Here is a 21,608-nt window from a genome sequence, read left to right as displayed (position 1 = left end):
GACCACTTCTGCATTCATGTATATATATATATATATATATATATATATGTATAAATAAAATATTTTAAGGAATATACTTACCAACCACTATGCATCCATTCAAAAACTACCCAGAGGAACCAGAAAACCATGTTACAAGTTGGCGAAAAGGTGGAAGGAAAAATGGGGAGCTTTTACCTCAAGAAACAGTATTTGGACAGGCACAATACCATTCATAGTGTTTGAAAAGGTTTCATAAAAATAGAGAAGTTTCTATTTAATGGTGTTTTATACAAAAAAAACTATGACCCATGTATGTAAGAGATGATTTTATCCCTCCAGTGAGGCATTCCATAATGAACTAGCCCATTCCCTAATGTAGTGAGTTTCCTGTTATCTGGAATATGGAAACAGATGCTTAATCAGCACCTCCCAAGATTATTACAAGAGGAGTTTCTATAGTTCATAAAAGACTTGTCCTTATGATCTCTAAAAGTCACTCCAAACTTAGTCTTTAAAAAAACCTCCAATCATTAAAATGAATTATATAGAAAGCAAATAACAAATAGGCATTTTTGTGAGAAGTTTATTAAAACAATCATATGAGAAATACATACATGCAAACATATACACATATATATTTATATGTGCATCCATAAGCTTTTGTTTCAAGCCCTCTTCAGATTTTATTTTTCATGCCCAGCTTTTCCTCTGGTGTAAAATATACCACTGGCCCCTATCTACTGATTTCTCACAGTCTCTACTTAGATGCCTTTAGTTATTTCAAACCCAATAACACAAAAAATTTATTGATATTTTGAAAAGACACCAACCTTCATGCCAATAACCTGAGATTTATCTTTGTTGCCAAAATAACTCTAACTCCTCATTCAATTCAATGTCAAGTCGTTTTTATTCTACTTCCTAAATATACTTTAGCATTTATTATCTTTTCTCCATCCTAATCAAAGCCACCATTACCTCTTTGCTTAACTATTCTACCAAACCTCCTAACATCGTGGTTTAGGAGCATTTTCTCTTACCTCCCCCAATTCGTTATCCACAGCATAGCTGCAATGGTCTTTCAAAACAAAGCAAACAAACACACACCAAATCCCGTTTTACTCTTCTTCAGTTTAGAACGCTTTAATGGGTTCTCCATGTATTTTGGATAAAGTGCAGAACTCTTAACAAAGCCTAAATATCCCCGCATATGATCCTTCCTCCCTCTCTGCATTCATTTCTGATCATTTCCTCTGGCTTTCTGCCACATAGAACCATTGAATAATTTTCATTAGCTTGAATGTGTCATGCTCCCCACCACTGCAAGAAATTTTTACTTGTTCTTCTCACTTATAGAAATTATTGTGGTCCTCGTCTCAACCTGACCCTGTCAATGGTTACTCATCTTCTTTGTCCCTGATTACATATCGCTGTCATTAAAAAAAAATGGCCCTCCAAACTCCATTTTAGGTTATGGCTTCCTGTTTTATACTCTTAGAGAACTCAGTGCTTACTTCCAAATACTTCTTGCAATGTAATTTAATGTTATGTTTATGTTTTCTACTAGAATATCAGCCACATGAGGGTAGGGAAGGTCTTCCTGATTCACTCATTGCCACCTAGTACAGTGACTGGTTAACAAAAATGTCAAAAAAGCTATTTGTTAGATGTGAGTTTACACTTCTATCTGAGAAAAAAATAGGTGCAGCAAAAAGTAAAATCTAGGCAACTGCTGCTGAATGTTTTCTAAAGTAACTTCAGTACATTCGTAATTATGCTCTTTCATTATTTTTTTGGCCGATCCACATAGCTGAGCTAAATTGTTTATTTTTCAACCCATAGACATTAAATGTAAAAAGGAGAAAAATCCACAATTTGAGCTAGTGGACAAGCCAGAGACCAATGGCACCAGTTGCTCTTCCTTCAGAACCCTTGCTCCTAGTTCCAAAGCAGAAAATGTCCTTGTTCTTGCTCCAGCTGAATGTAGGAGGTGAAGACTTTTTAATACCCTTCTTAGAACAACTCTTGGCTGTAGTCAGTTCTGTATGGTTGCTTTGCTTGTTCTATGAATAAATGTTTTTAGAGGTAGAGTGAGGTATCAAAGTGCTAAGGAAAAAATAAATTGTGATCTGCTGTCACCTCACTCAATGACTGAATCATGTAACATGTAACATGTGACATGTAATATATACAACTGTTTTTCTGCCCATTTTCCAATCCTCTGCAGTTTCCAAAAAGATAAAATTACATTGCAGTTGAGTGTAAGTGTTGGGAAATATTGTTGTAGCTCTATTGGAAAGTACAATCTGCCATAAGTCTTTCAGAAACCATTCAATTTAATTCTTCTAATTAAAGAATAAAGAACAAAAGAATAAAAGAAATCCTCAGGTCTGCACTATGTAGGAAACTACAAATGTTTCTAATTCATGGAGGAGTGGATCCATATTTGCTTAAAATTCCTAGGGGCAAAATTCTCAGCTCAGAACAATTTCATGCCTAAACTAACTTTGGTTCCCTCTCTCCATAGTTCTCTAATATATTTTTTTCTCATAACTAAAATGAATATTTTGGCAGTGTGGTCTAGAATCTCAAGTGAGGTGAATGGACATATAAGCTGACTGTCAAATCATATAACCGAGTGCTATTAACCCTGTTTCAAGTATAAAACATCCAGTTCCTATATGATGGGCACAGTGTAAATAAAGTATAAAGAGGGGTAAAATATCAAGTAGGGCACAACTGTTGCGTCTTATAAAGACTAAATTGTTTTTGTTCTCGAATTACCACTGACCTTTTACAGACTCAAACTGAAACTCTTTATTCATACCCAGAGCTATTATATTATATTGAGAAGATTGGAACATAATGGTTCAAAACCTGTGCTTTAGAATCATACTGTATTTAAATCTCAAACTTATTGCTAGTCTCTCTATGAGTTTGATAAGGTTACTTAACCTTTCAAATTCAGATTCCTTGGTGGTGAAATGACAAAAATAATATCTCTCAGAGTGTTTTTTTCTGAAGACTAAATAACATACATATAAAGTAGCATATTTCTTAAATAATGTAGAGGTTCAATACATTTAAGTATTATGATTATTGAGAATATGCTATTATTATTATTGAAAATTCATTATCCATTATCTTAAAAAAAATCTTAGACTAAAAGATTTTACTTCAAAACATGTGGTTTTAACCTGGAAAGATTGTAATTTCCAGTTTCCTGCCATGATTAATGTGTTGTCTTTTCATTTGCTTTTTACAAAAGCAGCAAAAGAGATGCAGAGAAGTTAAGGAGCTTCCAAGGCCAACCAATAATAAATTCAGAAGGCATAACTGAAACTCTCATCGCCTGTTTCTCAGTGTCATGCTTAATACTATACCAAGGTGATCCTCATAATGTAGATTATGATTACTTTTATTATGGCAATAAAGAACAACATGCTCTCTTAAAATATTACTTCTTTCTAAACATTTTTTTTTCTCTATAGCCCTAGAAAGAAGTTGAGGTAAGTATTATTTTGCCCTTTCATGAATGAGGAGTTGAAGCTTCATGGAAAGCTGGTATCCATTGAAGGTCACATGGCCGCTTGATGATCAAATTGAAAACAGCACCCAGTCAGCGTTTAGTGTTCTCTCCGTCACTCTATGCTGCTCATGGTAATATTAGGCCTTTGTCTTAGAACGTAATGTTTTTCACGGCCGTATCATGCATTTTCCCAAATAGGTTGTTGAAAAGATTATAGATCTTTATGGCGAGGACTTCTTTGCAAATAAGTTCCCAAAAGTTCTGAAACAAAGAAGTAAAACATACCACATTATTTTTCAATATAATAATGTATATCCTCAGCCCTGGCAGACTCTGTATCACCACAATGTGAAAGAGGTTGGTTAAGTTCACTGTTTGGTTGACCAGAAGTCACTGGGATGACAGCACTGAATTCCCAACTTCTAAATTACATCATCATGTAGAAATCGTTTGGAATGACTGATTTTTCCAAGATTTAAATATAATCTTTATAAGATTTTTAATAAAATCATTTAAACGATGTCTATTTTGCCCTATAAAATAATTTTCTTACTATATCATACAAACACAAAGTAATACCCCATAGGACACTCTCAATTGAATTGCCTAGAAGATATGTCAAATGGAACTCACGCTTTAAAGTCTCCCTAACAAGATGTCAGTGTTGCTGATGTAGTACTCTTTCAACATTGTGAAGTCAGAACCAGCTACTATGAGTGCTCATCTGATTTTTGCTTCTGGTTCTCATGAAGGTGTTTTTTGTTTTTTTTCTTTCTTTCTTTCTGTCTTTCTTCTGTGTAGATAGTTGTTAAATTTGTGTCCTTGTCAGGGGTGGACGGTGATCAGTGGAGTCTTCTACTCCATCATTCTGCTCCTTCCTTTTTCCTTTCCCCTTTAATTTTGTGACTAAAATTTGATGGGACTCCTGAAAAGATGAAAAGGATACGTAATTTAGTTTTGAATATATGCTTACTGTTGGCCGATATCTCGCTATTATACACTTTCAGTAGATTGGTGGAGCTGAAATGAGTAATTTATCAATGTCTTTCAGAGACCAGATTGTACAATACCATAATATGTTTGGGAATGAAATGAAGGCTGGGTGTGGTGGCTCACTCCTGTAATTCCAGCACTTTGAGAGGCCAGGGTGGATCACCTGAGGTCAGGAGTTTGAGACCACCCTGGCCAACACAGTGAAACCCTGTCTCTACTATAAATACAAAAATTAGCCAGGTGTGGTGGCCCACACCTGTAATCCCGGCTCCTCGGGAGGCTGAAGCAGGAGAATTGCTTGAACCCAGGAGGTGGAGGCTGCAGAGAGCCGAAATTGAATCACTGCACTCCAGCCTGGGCAACAGAGTGAGAGTCTGTCTCAAAAAAAAAAACAAAACAAAACAAAAAAACAAACCAAAAGTAGATATGTGTTTGTGTATGTTGTGAAGAGGATGTTTATACAAATATGTTAATACATACACACACACAATTGTTCTTTTAACCAAAAATTTGGGACATAAATGTTTAGAATTTTTTATAAGAACACCAGGAAAAAAAGCTTAGATCTTTGAAATAAATTTGAACAGAGAGTAAGATGAGTACAATCACCATAGTTACATTATTGATTTTAGAAAAGCACTTCATAAATGTACTTCTGAAATACAGTTTAAATATATTTTTAAATAGAAACAAAAATAATCACTTGTAAAGGGAATTGATTTTTTTTAAAGTGAAAACTACAAAAGTGTTATCATGAGAAAACGTCACTGTTTTTCAGTGTTAATTGGCATATTTTAAGCAATACATTAGCAATCCGTGTTATTTAATCTAAATAAATGAATTTGTAATTAATTGCTTTAAAATTAAATCTACGAGAATTGTAAAGTCTAGGTCTCACCTTACATAACATTGTTTAAAAAATTACGCAGATCTCTGATAAACATTATTTTCTTCCTTGACATTCCATTTCTAGTCTGAAACTTCAATTCTCACACCACAGTATTTTTAAAAATTTTTCCTTTTGTCCTATAGTTCTTATTCAGATGTAAAACTTTGAATAAATTCTTCTTCTTTTTTTTCCGCTTAAATTTTAAAATTCTGAAGGCTGTTAATAACATCCCCGTTAGAACCAAATTTTATACAAATCCAATTAATACTTTCAATTCAAGATCCCATCCTTTTCAGTTGTTCACAATTTTTACTGCTTTGCTTTGACAAACTTCAATTTAACCATTTTTTCTCTTGATAAAAAAGTAACTAGGATAAAAATTCAGCTATTTTTGTACTTAGAAAAGCTTTCTAAAAGCTTTTTCTTTCATCCATAGATTATTAGAGCTCCTAATGTATTTTAGAAGATATCTAGTCAAATTTATGCAAGATGTCTTTTAACATGCTATATCTCATTCAATCCTTACCACAAAACCACCATGTAGTTATTATTAATCCCTTTTGTATTTGCTCCAAAAATAACTGGGATAAAAGAGAGTTTATCTAACAATAAATTGTTATCCTCATTACATGACTCTCTTACTCTAAAGTTTATGTTCTTTTATCATATTTTATTGTCTTCTTGCCTGAAGGGACACATGCCTATGACCATGATATTCCCAGACCAAAAGGGCTGAAAGGACTTGATCAAAATTAAGGAGTTAGTTGTAAAGACAAAGATAAGATTAGATGCTGAGATTAAAAACCTCCAAGTCCAGTTCCTCCATAGTATCAGGCACCCTGAAGGACATTGAAGGACAAAGATAAATGACGCACATTCCCTGCACTTGAGGGGATGTCAGTCTACTGTAATATAACTGTATTATTAATTCATTATGGATGCGAATGCTAGAATCTCTGGGAACAGAGAAGAGAGGGACTGTTTATGCTTAGGGAAAAGTGGAGAAGTTTGAATTGGATCTCACAAGCATGTGCATGAGTTATGCAAACAGAAAAGGAAGATGCATATTTTATAGAGACAGTGGCCTGTGCAAGAGGGAATATGATGAAAACATGGAGATGAAACTGGAAAAGTATTCTGGAAGTTGATTGCAAAATGCTGTACGTGCCATAGTACAAGCTGGAGATTTTGTGCTTTAAATAATAGGAATAAAAGCCATCACACCTCTTCTCTTCTACTTCTTATTCTCAGAGAAGTAACAGTTTCCAGTTCATAGTTTGAGAAAGAACACTGAAGGTATTATGAAAGATGGACATTAAATTACAGTGATACTTATAAAATTAGAAAAACTTTATAGAACTGAACCCCCAAGGGAAATGTAACAAATAGCTGAATTATTCTTTTTTAGCTCTTATCCTAATAAAGACTTGAGCTAATACTGTGTTTTTAAAAATATATCGTGGAAATCCTATTTTCTTAAGATACGTATAACCTCTTAAAACAAAATTTTTAACCTCTAGGTTTAAAAATTAAAATACTGCAAAGAAATGAAGCACCATATATAATTGCTTCTTTATGCCAAACAATATGACTGGCATAACTTTCTCAGTGACTATTATTAATCATTAAGTATAACCGATAGTGCCTTTAGACTGAATTCTAAAGGAACATTTTTATTTTCATATAGCAGATTTGTTTATAACCATCAGAAAGACCATACTGAGTCAGACTAACGATTCGTTCAGGTTAGTATTTAGATACCAACATTGTCACCAAAGGCTTCCTCGTATTTTCTTCTCCTTAATATCAACAGGTGAACCACCTCACCCAAAAAATGAAAATTCAAGCTTCTCTTGAACCATTAACTAAAAATTTGTCTAATCACTTTTTGCAAAAGGATACAAAGTAGAGATTTAGTTGAGAAGGCTCGGAGAGCAGGTAATGTCTTTCAAGCTCAATGTTAATGCCATAGATGTAGGATAATTCACAATCTCTGTGGCCCCAGATGAAGGGTCTAGGACAAAGGACAGAAGGAACAGAGATAGGGATCTCCTTTTTTCCATGGGAAAAATTTTTAGAAATATTAAATAATTGACTGAAAACATTCAGAGGGGGGTGAATGAGGAAGAGGTTATAATTTGGCAGATGTTTTGTAAAGTGGATTAAATATTAAATGACTACACTGAGGCAATGGTTGTCAAATAGAGAGAAATGGCTCAAGGGAAAATAGTGAATGTATAGCTTGGAAAATGTTTGATTAGATTATTTGATATGTCCAATCCCCTTTTATTCAGTCAGTTATGAATGAATTAAATTGGTTTTCAAATATTCTACTTTTTATATAATTATTTTAATCTGATTTGTAATAATTTATTGGATTAATTTAAAATTATTGTTTAATTTTTTTCCCTCATATTTGGTTTAGGTTTAACATTTCAACAATAATATGTGTGGCTCTGGAGAATAAAATTAAAGCTGTTCTCAAATTCTGAAACTATTGCCCAATGTGACTTTCGTTAAGTTAATAGTGTTTAGTTATATTCATTCTCAAGTCTTCATCTCCTCAAGATGGAAATTTAATTTTTCAGGTGTACTCATGTAGAAAGCTTACTAATAGCACAATTATAATTTTAAGAAGAGTCTTTAATTTTAAAAAAAATTATTATCCCAATAAAATTTTACTTCTTGTCTGGGGCAGAAGACAGAAGTTTTAAAATTAGGTTGCATAAAGTGAATACTATAAGCTGTCCAATTTGATACGTCTCTGGATGACTAAGGGAAGAACTAAGAGAATCATCATTTTGGGAACAAATGTTTAGTAATGACGCTTCTCTTCTGCCATTTGAATTTTCCATGAAGAAAAATCAAAGCAGCGCTTTTAATTATAGTCTCAAGTAATCAACACTGTTTAACAGAATTAAAGCAAGAATACTCTTGAACTGAGTATTTAAAAATTTCCTTTGTGTTTGCAACATGAGCTCTGAATTAATCCAGTATCATGAATCCTGAGCTTCATTATCATAATTTTTCAATTAAAAACTTATTATCCATTAAAAAATACCATAGTCCTAACATTTATCACTGGTTATTCCATCAAACAATACATGATGAAACTATTAGGTTAAACAAATTAAATTTAACTCTAAAAAGAAGAGAATGTTTTATTTGCTTAGGTCTTAACATATAACTACTCTTCTAAATTTTAATCTCAATCATAAGATTAAAGCTCCACGAATAGGTTTTGGAAAAATGTATGCTAAACATAAAAGGCTGGTTTAAGTAATATGTAAACAATTTATAAACCACAGGTTTACTCTGTTTACCTATTTAGATGTGTACTTGTTGTGCCTGTCCTGGTAAATGACCCATATGTTTGCACAGTTGCTTAAAGAGGTATTGTGATTGGGGAGCCAGTAGAATGGTGCTCAGATCAGGCTGCCAGGGTTAAAAAATTCCTCTATAAAAGAGATGAGAGTTTCCTTGCATGCCAACTTACAGTTGTCTGTAAAACATGCAAATCATTGATACCACCTGTTCTCTCCCTCTCTCACATCTATTTGAGCAAGTATTTTTTTGGAAAATGTTAAAATGGCATATTAACCCACGAATTCATCTCCAGAAATGAGGAGTGTGTTGGCATAATGCTCTCCACAGTTTTCAGAGAAAGTGCTACCTGGGTAGACACTGAATTTCAGGAAGGTATTTGAATCTTAATGCAGATTAAAACATCTTAGGAAGTAGAAGCTGACTTTATAGCTATACTAAAGAAAGGCAGACATACAACATTAACTATACTGGAAAACTGATGAAAGCGCTTAAATGCTGCTGAACAGGTTTACATGCACAACTATGCATAAAATATAAATAGGTTAGTAGGGCCATCTGAGATCAGAGTTGTTTAGCATGACTAAAGACTCTGCTTTAAATGTCAAGAGTCCTATGGGAAAAGTAGAGGTATTGGGACTAACATTGGAGTAAGGCCATGGGTGGAATAGGTTAAACATATACATCTTTCTTATATGCTGAAAATCTGCCTCTTAAACTCTGGGTTCCCCATGTCACTTGCTGAACCTGACCAGAGAGGTATATTTCTTCAGTCTTATATCTCTTCTCTATACTATTCTGAAAGTTACACGGCCTCTTTAATTCCCATATTACTCTTTTTGTGTGTCTTTCTTAAGATAATTTCATTTTCACTTTTATTGTAATAATTTATGCACATTTCTTTAATATCTTTTTTGTGAACTCTCTTGAAGGCATTAAAAGTACTTAATCATTTTTATATACCACATAACACAGTTTTCCTTTGCACAGAGTTGTTTTTTAAAAAAAAATCAGTGAAATGGGGGATGTATTCATAAGATGTGGAAGAGATGCAATTGAGAATATTTAGGAACTCCTTGGAGATGCATCAGAGTTGACTCTAAAATCAATTTAAACACCTCATTGTGAGGAAAAGTATGCACTAATCACTGTAGTCATTAGTAGAGTTTAGGTGGAGTCAAGGAGTTTTGGGTGATAGACTAACGTCTCTGTTGAATAGTTTTAAGGAAGAAATACTGGAAGGTAAAATGAGACGAAGAATTTTGCTTTTACTTCAGAGTTTCTATCTTTGAAATTATGGCCATTACTGATTTCTCTCTGGTGACATTTGGTACCATGGCTGGTGTGGAAAAAACAATGCACTTTAATATTACCATCACAATTACACAGGAAAATGTCATCAAAATGGGCTGAAAAGACATCGGGGTATAAAAGCTGGCTTTTCCATTTATTACTTATATCAACTATTTCCTGAGCCTCAGTTTCTTCATCTGCAAAATGTGACAAATTTCATACCCTTTACTAAGATACTAAGGAAATACACATTTTAAAGACCTTGCTACCAAGTGGTGTTAAGAGTGAAAGACGAATATGACTACAAGCCTAGATAAAATTAGATTGACTCAATTTTTCTTAGTTATATGTAACTCACCTCGCAAAATGAAAATAGTGATGTGAAATCTTTTACAAAACTTGAATATGCTGTATGTAATATATTTGGTGGATTTTAATACTAACCACATGATTTGAAATTGAATACAATGAATGTGTATAAAATGTATTATAATAGGTTAGTACAAGTTTTAAAATTAAAAATGGCAATATATGTTTCCCTTGGTTATAACTTACTGTTTTATAATCAGGGATGATATAACATATATTTATAATATTCAAGAATTATTATTTTAAATTGTTTTAATCTAGATAGGGTTATATTAAGTAGAAGTTTTTTCTTCAATAGTTCTCATACTAAAGTATTATGGGTAAAATGATATAGTGGCTAGAATTTGTTTTAAACTAATTGAAAGGGAAACAAGGATAATTTAGTGCGTATAGATAACAGATAAAACAAAATTGGCCAGTTGTTTAAAATTGTTGAGGCTGGGTGAAGGGTATATGAATTTCACTACATTATTGTCTGCTACTTGTGTTTTCAAAATGTTCATAATAAAAATTTGAAATAATGGATATAATTACATTTGACTTCTGGATGATTGGCAGTGCTGTCTGGGAACCTGTGTTTCTCATCTGAAGGAATAGACATTTATAAAAGCCAGTTAAAGCCTGCCCACTATGAAGTTAAGTAGGGCTGATCAAAATTTATAAAATGGAAAAGGCTTGAATAAGGTACAGATGTCTGAAATACACCAGCACGTTGAGGATGTGACTCATTGGTAAGATAGGGAAAATCAGCAGTACCAGCAAAAGGAAGAAGGAAGCTGATGAGGAAAGTGCAACAGCAATGAGGTCTGGAGCAAGATGGATAAGCAGCAGTAATGCTAGTAGTGATGAGATATATCGATGTGTGCAAAGGAAATCTGTCAGTCTTCCACAACATAAATGAAAATGAAGACCGATATATAATAAGAAACACATGTTAGAGTTATGGTTTAAACAAATCAGAATAGAATTTTAGAAAAGCAAGATATTTCAAAACCCAGATGACAAAAGAAATGCATAGAATCTTGCATCTAGTATCCCAACGTGGCAAATTAATGCTTTGGTGAGATGAAATTAATACCTCAAAAGAGATTCTCATTTAGCTGTTTGTTTAGGAACATCTTTCGGAACACTACATGCTTAGTGTAACTGGTTTGTACATTTCAAAATCATGTTCTTCACATTGTAAATGTAGTGATATATTTTTCACTAGAAAAAAATATAGCACCTTAATACCATAAGCTAAATCTCATACACCTAAAAAATGATGAAACCAGGACTTACATCCAATCACTTATTTCAGTGTACTGACTCTTACTTATGACCGTTTAGTTGATTAGAGATTCTGAAAAAGGCTTCTGAAATTATGTGCTAAAAAAGAGAATTCTTGAATAACAACATATTAGTTCAAATTATGGGAAGGATTGGTCCTCCTGCCATAAAAAAGCAGAACAGGGCCGGGCGCAGTGGCTCACACCTGTAATCCCAGCACTTTGGGAGGCCGAGGCGGGCAGATCACGAGGTCAGGAGATTTAGACCATCCTGGCTAACACGGTGAAACCCTGTCTCTACTAAAAATACAAAAAGTTAGCCGGGCATGGTGGTGGGCACCTGTAGTCTCAGCTACTCGGGAGGCTGAGGCAGGAGAATGGCGTGAACCCGAGCCGAGATCACACCACTGCACTCCAGCCTGGGCGAGACAGCGAGACTCCATCTCAAAAAAAAAAAAAAAAAAAAAAGAATAGCAAAACTGGACCATAAAACAAATCTTAACATATTTAAAAAGACTGAAATAATGTAAAATATGCTAGAAATCAACGATATTAAAATACGTACAAAATTTTCAATTATTTTGAAATTAAACATCAGAATTTTAAATAACACATGAATCAATAAGGCAAACAGGAGAACTTTAAAAATATACACACATGACCACTGAATTTTAATTACACCATTTATTTTGTAAAGTTGTAGATTCACATGCAGTTTTTACAAATGATATAGGTGAGCCTTGCTTAGACTTCAGTCCGTTTCCCCCAATTGTAACCTCTTGAAAAACTATAGTGCAACATCATAACTAGGATATTAACAACGTCAGGATGCACATCTTACTCAACTCTCTCCAGTTTTACTTTTAATCATGTATGTGTTTATGCAAATTTATTTCACGTGTAGGTTCATATATTCACCATTAAATCAAATTACAAAACACTATTATCACCACAGGGATGCCTTGCATTGCCCTTTTATAATCATATTCACTTCTCTTTTGCTCTCCCCTCCTCCTTCTTACAACTGGGAAACCTCTAGTTCATAGTTCTCCATTTCTGCATATATTTTTCCATTTCAAAAATGTTATATAAATAAAATAATACAATATGCAGCCTTTTTAAGTTAGCTTTTCTCCACTTAATTATATTTACTAATTAAAGTATATTTGGCTGTTTCTGTTTTTTTTTTTACTATTATGAAAAATGCTATGGACATTTGTGCACAGATTTTTGTGTGAACATAAATTATCATTTTTCTGGGATAAATGGCCAAGTGTATAATTACTGGGTAGTAGGGTCATTGCATGTTTAGTGTTTTTAAGAAACTGCCAATTATTTTTTTCCATAATTGCTGTGCTAATTTATTAATGTAGCCTCTTCTGCTTTTCATAAATTAGTGTTTGGCTTGTATATGACTTTCCACACTTTAATTTTAACCAACCCATGTAATTGAATTTGAAGTCAGTTTCTTGTAGACAGTAAATGGATACATCATGTTCTTCTTCTTCTTCTTTTTTTAATCCACTTTATCAATCTCTGTCATTTGGCATATTCAGGTCATTTATACTTAAGGCAGTTAGTGATATATTATAACTTGATTTTGTTATTTTGTATTATTTGTTTTCTCTGGTTCTAATTCCTTTTTTTTTTTTTTTTGCCATTGTGTAGATTACCTAAACATTTTCCAGGATCCTTTCTTGATTTTGTTATACTATATTTGAATGTGATTGCTCTGGGCATTTCAATGTACATATGTGAATTATCAGAGTCTATTGGTATCAGCATTTTGTTTGTTCAAGTGGAGTGGGAAAATCTTACTTCCCTTTAGATTTCTTTACCTTTCCCACTTTTAAATATCATTACCTTGAGTATCAGATGGTATTGTAATTTGTTTACATATGATTAGATTTTGATTAGGTATGATTTATAAAACTCATACAATAAATTTTATTTTATATATGAATATTTCTCCACTTTTTATTGATCTGTATTGCTCTCAAATTTCCTTATTTTATCATTTCTTTTTTTAAAAGAATTTTCTTTGGCCAATCTTTAAGAGTAAGTTTTATGGCAACAAATTATTTTAGTTTTCTTGTATCCAATATATTTTCCCTTTTATTACTACTGTTTGCCATTTAGATAATTCAAAAATAATAGATTTTCTGTTTCCTATAAGTAATGTGTCATTTCTCTCAATGATTTCAAAACTTTTTTCTTTTAGTTTTCAGAAGTTTAATTATGGTATTATATTGATATAAATGTATTTGAGGTTCACACAGCTTCTTGACTCTGTTGCTATATGTTTTCTGCCAAATTTTCGAAGTTTTCAGCCATTATTACTTCAAATACTTTTCTAGCTCATCTTTTTTCTCCACTCCTCAGGAACTCTGATAATATAAATGTGGGTCCTTTTGTCATTGTTCCACAGGTCCCTGAGGCTGTGTTCATTTTTATCTGTTTGCACTATTTTCTTACTGCTGTAGTAACAAATCTCCACAAATTTAGTAGAATAAAACAACACAGTTTTATTCTCTTACATTTTTGGAGGTCAAATATCACTTAGCTAACATCAAGGTTTTGGCAGGTTTGAGTTTCTTCTGGAAGTTCTAGGGAGGAATACTTTTTCTCCTGTTCTCCAGCTCCATTGTCCATTTTCAAAGCAAAAATCACATTTATATGACATCTGTTTACACCGTCATATCTCCTCTGATCCTGAATCTCTTGCCTCCTTTTTTTCCTTTATAAGGACCTTTGTGATTATATTGAGTACACCTAGATAATCTAGTATAATCTCTCCATTTTATGATCCATAATTTGATCACTTGTGCAGTCTTTTTTGCAATGTAAATTTACATATTCACAGATTCCAAAGATTGGGACATGAATGAGGGACCATTATTCTGTCTATTAATGTGCACTCACTGGCCGCTAAATGTTTTTATTTGTCCCACATGCAAAATGCTTTCACACAACCCAATTCCAACATTCCCAAAAGTTTTGACCCATTACAGCATCAAGGTCCAAAGATCTCATGTAATTATCATCAGTTCAAAATTCCCAAATCTCATAATCTAAAACAATTATAAATAAGATTCAGAATGATGCATCATGAGACAAAATTTTTTTTTCTAGCTGTAAATTTTTGAAACTAGAAAAAATGTTGGTGTTTTCTCCCAAAATACAATTGTGAGCCAGGTACAGGATACCAGTTACGAGAATTTCCATTTCAAAAGGAAGTAAATGGAAGAAAAAAAGTCACCAATATCCAGCAATTTTGAAATCCAAAGTGGCAAACTCCATTAAGCCTGGAGATAATCTTCTGTAGCGTTCAGCTTCATTTTCTATTTCTTTCTTTCCTTCTTTCCTTCCTTCCTTCCTTCCTTCCTTCCTTCCTTCCTTCCTTCCTTCCTTCTGCTTTCTTTTTCTTTCTTTCTTTCTTTCTTTCTTTCTTTCTTTCTTTCTTTCTTTCTTTCTTTCTTTCTTTCTTTCTCTTTCTTTCTTTCTTTCTTTCTTTCTTTCTTTCTTTCTTTCTTTCTTTCTTCTTTCTTTCTTTCTTTTCTTCCTTTCTTTTTTGACACGAATTTTCGCTCTTCTTGCCCAGGCTGGACTGCAATGGCACAATCTCGGCTCACTGCAACCTCCGCCTCCTGGGTTCAAGCTATACTCCTGCCTCAGCCTTCCAAATAACTGGGATTACAGGCATGCACCACCACGCCTGGCTAATTTGGCTAATTTTTGTATTTTTATTAGAGATTAGAGACAAGGTTTCTCCATGTTGGTCAGGCTGGTCTTGAACTCCCGACCTTAGGTGATCCGCCCTCCTGGGCCTCCCAAAGTGCTGGGATTACAGGCGTGAGCCACCGCGCCCAGCCTGTCTCCTTTCTTTTTAATGAAAGGTAGCACATTTGCAGCTGATTAGTTTTATCAGGCTGTTTCCCGCCTATATTATTTGGTCCTTTTTTTTTTTTTTTTTTTTTTTTTTTGTCTTTTTCAGTCCAAGCTGACAGTGTTACTGCTTGTGTAGTAACTCAAAGCCCTTGTGGATCTCTCATGCATGTCACAGAGATTCAGTCAATTAGAAAAGAGAGTGGTCCTACACAGATCTTTCCTGTATAATCCCATCTTTATTCTGGCCTCTGCTGAGATTGCTGAAAAGATTCAGGAGTCACATGCCTAATCTCTTTAAAGACATCTTTGGGTGAGGAATACTTTGAACTTTTGATTTTCCCAAGGTGCTAGAAAGAGCAAAAAAAAAAAAAAAAAAAAGGGGGGGGGGCGGGGGGGCATCCACACCCTTTGCTTTTTCTCCAGAGCATGTTTTTAGTGAATCTCCCAATTTTAGCATCGTTTGCTGCCTAGATAGGCTGAAAATTTCCCAAATAATGAAATGCTTGATCTTTTGCTTAAGGTTTTCTTTCTCAGTTTATCTTTCTTGTTTTCTGTTTTGCCATAAGCGGCAAGAAGACATCAGGCCAAGCCTTCAATACTTTGCTTGGAAGCCTCCTGATCTAAATATTCAAGTTGGTTGTTAAATAAATTTTGCTTTCCTAACAACTAAAGGGCACAATTCAGCTAAACTTTCCACTGATGTATATCAAAGTCCTCCTTTCCTTGAGTTTCCAGTAACATGTTTCTTATTTCATTCTGAACCCTCACTCGTAGTACCTTTAACATCCATATTTCTACTACAATCTGTTCCTGATGATTTTGGTATTTCCCATGATGACGTATGTTTTCTCTTTCCCACTCCCCCTCCCCTCCTTCTGAGTTCTTTCAAGTAAAGTAATCAATAACCATTTATCTCTACTGGTAGTTTGATCAAGGCAATCTAGGCTTTTTCTTTTAGGCTTCTCAAAATCATTTTTGGCTCTATCCATAATGACTTCCATATTTTAGAGACATATTAGAGCAGCATCTGAATTTCAAATCCCAAAATCTCTGTTGGTTTTTTAGTACTGGTATACCAAATCACTACCCTGAGGAGACATTATTCTGACTACTACAAACTTGAGAGTACAAAGATGCAAATGTATTACCTTACAGAATTCTCCCTGGACTAAAATCAAGATGTTGGTAGAATTGTACACTTTCTGGAGAATGTAGGAGATAATTCGTTTGCTTCTAGAGGCCAACTCTATTTCTTGGCTTGCAGCTCCAACATTTATCTTCGAAGTCAGCAATCACACCACTATGATATCTATTCCTATTGTCACTTTTTCTTGTTTATCTCAGACTCTCTTAACTGTCTGTTATGAGGACTCTTGTGACATACGGCACACCTTAGATAATCTAAAATAATCCCTCCATCTCAAATCTTTAACTTAATTACATCTGCAAAATTTCTTTTCCCTGTAAGGTAAAATATTCACAAATTCCAGGTATTAAAACGTGGATATCCTTTGGGGACCATTAGTCTGTCTACCACACTTATATGCTGCTTAATATAGGTACCTCCTTAAACCCATTCCCATTCTGCCTACCACATCATTGCTCATCCTCACATTCACTGATTTTATCCTCTGTCATATCTGCTAACTTCTCATGTTAGAAGAGGGTTCAGAAAATGCTGATTATAGATTACCTCCTTCTTTAGAGTGGGGAGACATATTACACCCTGTTGCTGTGTTTTTCCTTCAGCCCTGAAGTCCCAATCCAGTTTGCCTCCCTCTTTTCACCTTTCATAGTTCCCTTTTGTCTGCCTACTCCATATGTTTAGGATATATAGCTGTACTTAACAGGGAGGGAGAATGAGTCTAGTGGGTCTATGGCATCAGCTATGGTTTGAATATTTGTATCCTCCAAAATTAATGTTGTGCTCTATTACCTGTCAGAAATGTATATTTCTTTTTGAGCTTTCAGAATTTCTGGTGTTGGACATACATTAAATGATAACTTTGTGATAAAAGCTACTTTTGTGCTCAGCATGGAATCTCATTGCAGGTGTAATTACATTTTTGTAGTAAAAGTATAATCTTCAATATAAACATTCAAACATGTACTCTATTCCTGCTTAAATTTTAAATTAAATGATATTTAAACCTACCTAGTTTTAACTTGAATAACGGTGAAAACTAAGGAAAAGGAAATTATCTGGATGTCAGGGGACAAAATTTTTCTAAATAAACAAATTTATAAAGTATGTACATTGCTAGGACATTTTCAAAACAAAACCCCAAAAAGTTATGATTTATGTGCTGCAAGGAAGTTAGAAAAATTTAACTCAGAAACTTGTAAATAAAAAATAACTCCTAATATTAAACTCTAGATAAGAGACTTTTAGAAAAATAAACATTAAATTTTCCATATTTATTATTCCTAGCATCTCTTGCCCATTGTTTAAAATTTAAAAGTGTTCCTTTAATCTACTTAAACAATTAATTTAAGGAATTAGTAAAGCAAGTTAAGCACAAAATGTTTTCTTTACTTACAGATCCATTGATTATTCTTAACTTTTCCTTATACTATGAAAAGCTCATTCTTTTCTCTCATATTTATTCTCATGTATTTGCTATAATTTCTTGAGTCTGCTTTTTATATTCTTACATTCATTTAACTGATGTGATTAACACCTATCACAATATGATAGCCTTGCTCATATACTGTAATTCATATTCCATCTTTTAAAATATCTTTCATCTTAACTAGATTTTAAAATCCTCAGGGCAGGAGCTCTATTTTATATTTGCCTCATGTCTCTTAAATGTGCATTCTACTTTATCTGACTCTGCCATTATCAATTTCTAATTGATGAATTGTTCAGTGTAGGAATAATCTAGCTCTGGAGCCACAGACTTCCCTCATGGATCTCTCACCACATCCACACTTAACTTCTTTATTTCTATGATTCACTCTCTATCACTGTTATATTTATGAACCACTTGAAAAATACTGTACTGTCATGTGTGCTGCACCCTCTACTGGTTGTATTTTACTGTTAATTAGTCAACATGATGATACTACCATATTTGTTTGATTCGGAGCTTAGTTATCAGTATTTTTTATTGAAAAGTTCACACAATTATAGAATATAATTGCTTAAAAATAACCTACTTAATGTCTCTAGTAAGACTAGATGAGCAAAATTGTCACGTTTCAAACATAGTAGGCATAAAAATGTTGCTTGTTTCAAACTATAGAACATATCTGAAAAGTTAAAATATTATAAACTGAAGCTAAATTGAAAGCAATGGCGGTTCAGATTAAACTAGGTAAACTCATTCAGAGATAAATCCGAGAGAAAGAGGTGACAAATCATGATCTCTTTGAAAATATAGTATCGGTCAGTATCCTGGTATAAAATAAATGGTACACTCAAATCCAGATAATTTGAAAATGTACCTACAAAGAAATAATTTATAGAAGTGTCTCTCGCAAATGAGAGATCCTGAAGGTTAAGTTTTATTAGCTTTTAGGTAATTTTAGGCCTAAAAAGAATTCCATTTGTTAAGAAGCATTTCTATAGTCACATTTAATATATACATATGTATTCATATAATATAATAATATATCTATGTATGCACACATAATATATGTTGTTATATAATTATGTATTATATATACAGATATAATATCTATCTAAATTCATAAGTATATAATCATATATTATATAAAATTTTGCTCATATAGACTTCAGGTTCTCTCATTTCCAAGGACCACTTCTGTAAATTATATGTATCTGTGTATATTCCATTACATATAATATATGTTATGTGTGTACATAGACACACAACTATATTAATACATATATTAAATGTGACTATAACAATTCTTCTTAACACATAGAATTATTTTTATAATATAATATATGATATATATTATATATAGTATATATAATATATTATATATTATATATAGTATATATAATATATTATATATTATATATACTATATATAATATATTATATATAGTATATATAATATATTATATATTATATATAGTATATATAATATATTATATATTATATATAGTATATATAATATATTATATATAATATGTAATATATTATATATAATATATTATATATAATATGTAATATATTATATATAATATACTATATATTATGTGTGTGTTTAAAATAATTGTATAATTATTTTATATGATATATGATATATTGTATAATATATGTGTTTAAAATAATTGTATATTAAATAATTTTACAATTGTTTAATATAATTGTATAAGTGTATATTTATTTTAAACACATATAATATAATACATGTTATACTATATATAATTATATCTATGATATAATATATAATATGATAGAAATAAAGTAGTTAGGTGTGAATGTGGTGACAGATCCATGAGGGAAGTTTGTGGCTCCAGAGCTAGATTATATTATATATTACATAATATCATATATAATATAATATATTAGATATTATATAATATCTATATTATATAGATGTATTATATAATATTAGATATTATATTATATATTATAATATATAATATATATTATAATATAACATATCTATATAATTTTTTATAGATATATATAATATATATTATATATTTTATATTATATATAATATAATATTATATTTTATATATAATATAATGTAATATTATATTATATTATATATAAAATATATTATACAATATTTTATATATAATATAATATAATATTATATTATATTTTATATATTATATAATATAATATTTTATAATATATAATATAATATTTTATATAATATAATATAATATAATATTTTATAATAAATAATAATAAGATTTTATATTATATATGTGTTTAAAATAAATACACAATTATATTGTGTAAAATTATATGTGTCTTTGTGTGTGCATATATATAATTTTTAAAAATAAATATACAGAGTCTAAATTATAAGTTGAAACTTATATGTATATATAGATACTTATATACCCTTGAGTGAAATTTAGTCACATGCCCAACAATGTCCGAAGCAAGGGAAGAGCCTTCTTCCTGGTCATGATTGATTGCTTACAGTGAGAGTAATAAGGAGGAAAGGGCACTGCTGATGTCAAGGTAGACGATGTCTCCCAGAACAGCAATTCTTGTTTCTCATAAATTAATTTCTTGTATTCATTCCTACAAACATTTATTAAACTATTACTATGGGTCAGGTACTGTTCACAGATGTTTTATTGATGTCACCAGGATTTGGACCTGTTATGTTATTTATTATGTTATGTTATTCTTAGTCAAATTGTAAATATTTTTTCTTACTATCCTTTCAAAATCAATAAAATACTTCTGATATTTATACATTTAAGTTAAAATTAAGGTTTTGTTTGTTATAAAAACTCACTGTGGTGTTATTATTTTTAACAATGACCACTAAAGGCAGACGTTGAAAATTAAGAATTTATTGTCACTAGTTTGGGTAAAATTTATTGAAGCTGTTGTGAAAGTGGAAAAAATATCTAAATCATACTTCCAAAATAGAAATGACAGAATCTGAGCATTGATTGCAGATAGATCATTGCCATCTTCCTCTCCTTAACGATCTATCTGCAATCAATGCTCAGATTCTGTCATTTCTATGGTCCTCAGCAGGGAGCTCCTCTCTGCTCTTTGTTTTGGTCATTCTCTGTATTCCGACAGCTACACAGGAAACTCTGGGGCTCAGATATCACTCCTCTTTCCTAATCTTCTCACCTGTCCACCTATATCTCTGTTTAAACACATGATAAAATCTTAAACCGATGTATCTGAGCATTATAAAGCATCTACAGAGCTTACTGTCCACATAAGTATGGTTTTACTATTCTGCTGTCTTCATCAATATAACTTTACTTTTCGAGAAAATTCTTGACCAGAAAGAGAAATGTTGCAAATAATGTTAATGTTTTACTCCAGGAAAATTCTGGAAGACCTGTCAACTCCCCTATGAAAAGCTAGAAAGACAGTTTATACTTCAAGATTCTTTGACTTTTTGCTTTCATATCCTCAACTTGCTGTGTCCCCCCAGTCGTT

General features: G+C 32.2%; 1 long non-coding RNA gene across 2 annotated transcripts in view; it reads right to left on the bottom strand.

Annotated features, from left to right (window-relative positions):
• Positions 1-553: 553 nt before the first annotated feature.
• LOC129464669 (uncharacterized) overlaps positions 554-21,608 on the bottom strand; it is a 37,902-nt gene continuing 16,847 nt past the window's right edge. For both annotated transcript variants that reach the window (XR_008651652.2, XR_008651653.2), the window contains 2 exons: positions 4,145-4,436; positions 554-3,772 (listed from right to left, as the gene is read on the bottom strand). This is a non-coding gene — a long non-coding RNA (uncharacterized lncRNA). The remainder of the gene's footprint in view (positions 3,773-4,144; positions 4,437-21,608) is intronic.

Source organism: Symphalangus syndactylus, chromosome 16 (genome assembly GCF_028878055.3).
Source record: "Symphalangus syndactylus isolate Jambi chromosome 16, NHGRI_mSymSyn1-v2.1_pri, whole genome shotgun sequence".
Classification (NCBI taxonomy): domain Eukaryota; kingdom Metazoa; phylum Chordata; class Mammalia; order Primates; family Hylobatidae; genus Symphalangus; species Symphalangus syndactylus.
The sequence above is the reverse complement of the archived record's forward strand: the minus strand, read 5'-3'. Positions and strand labels throughout refer to the sequence as shown.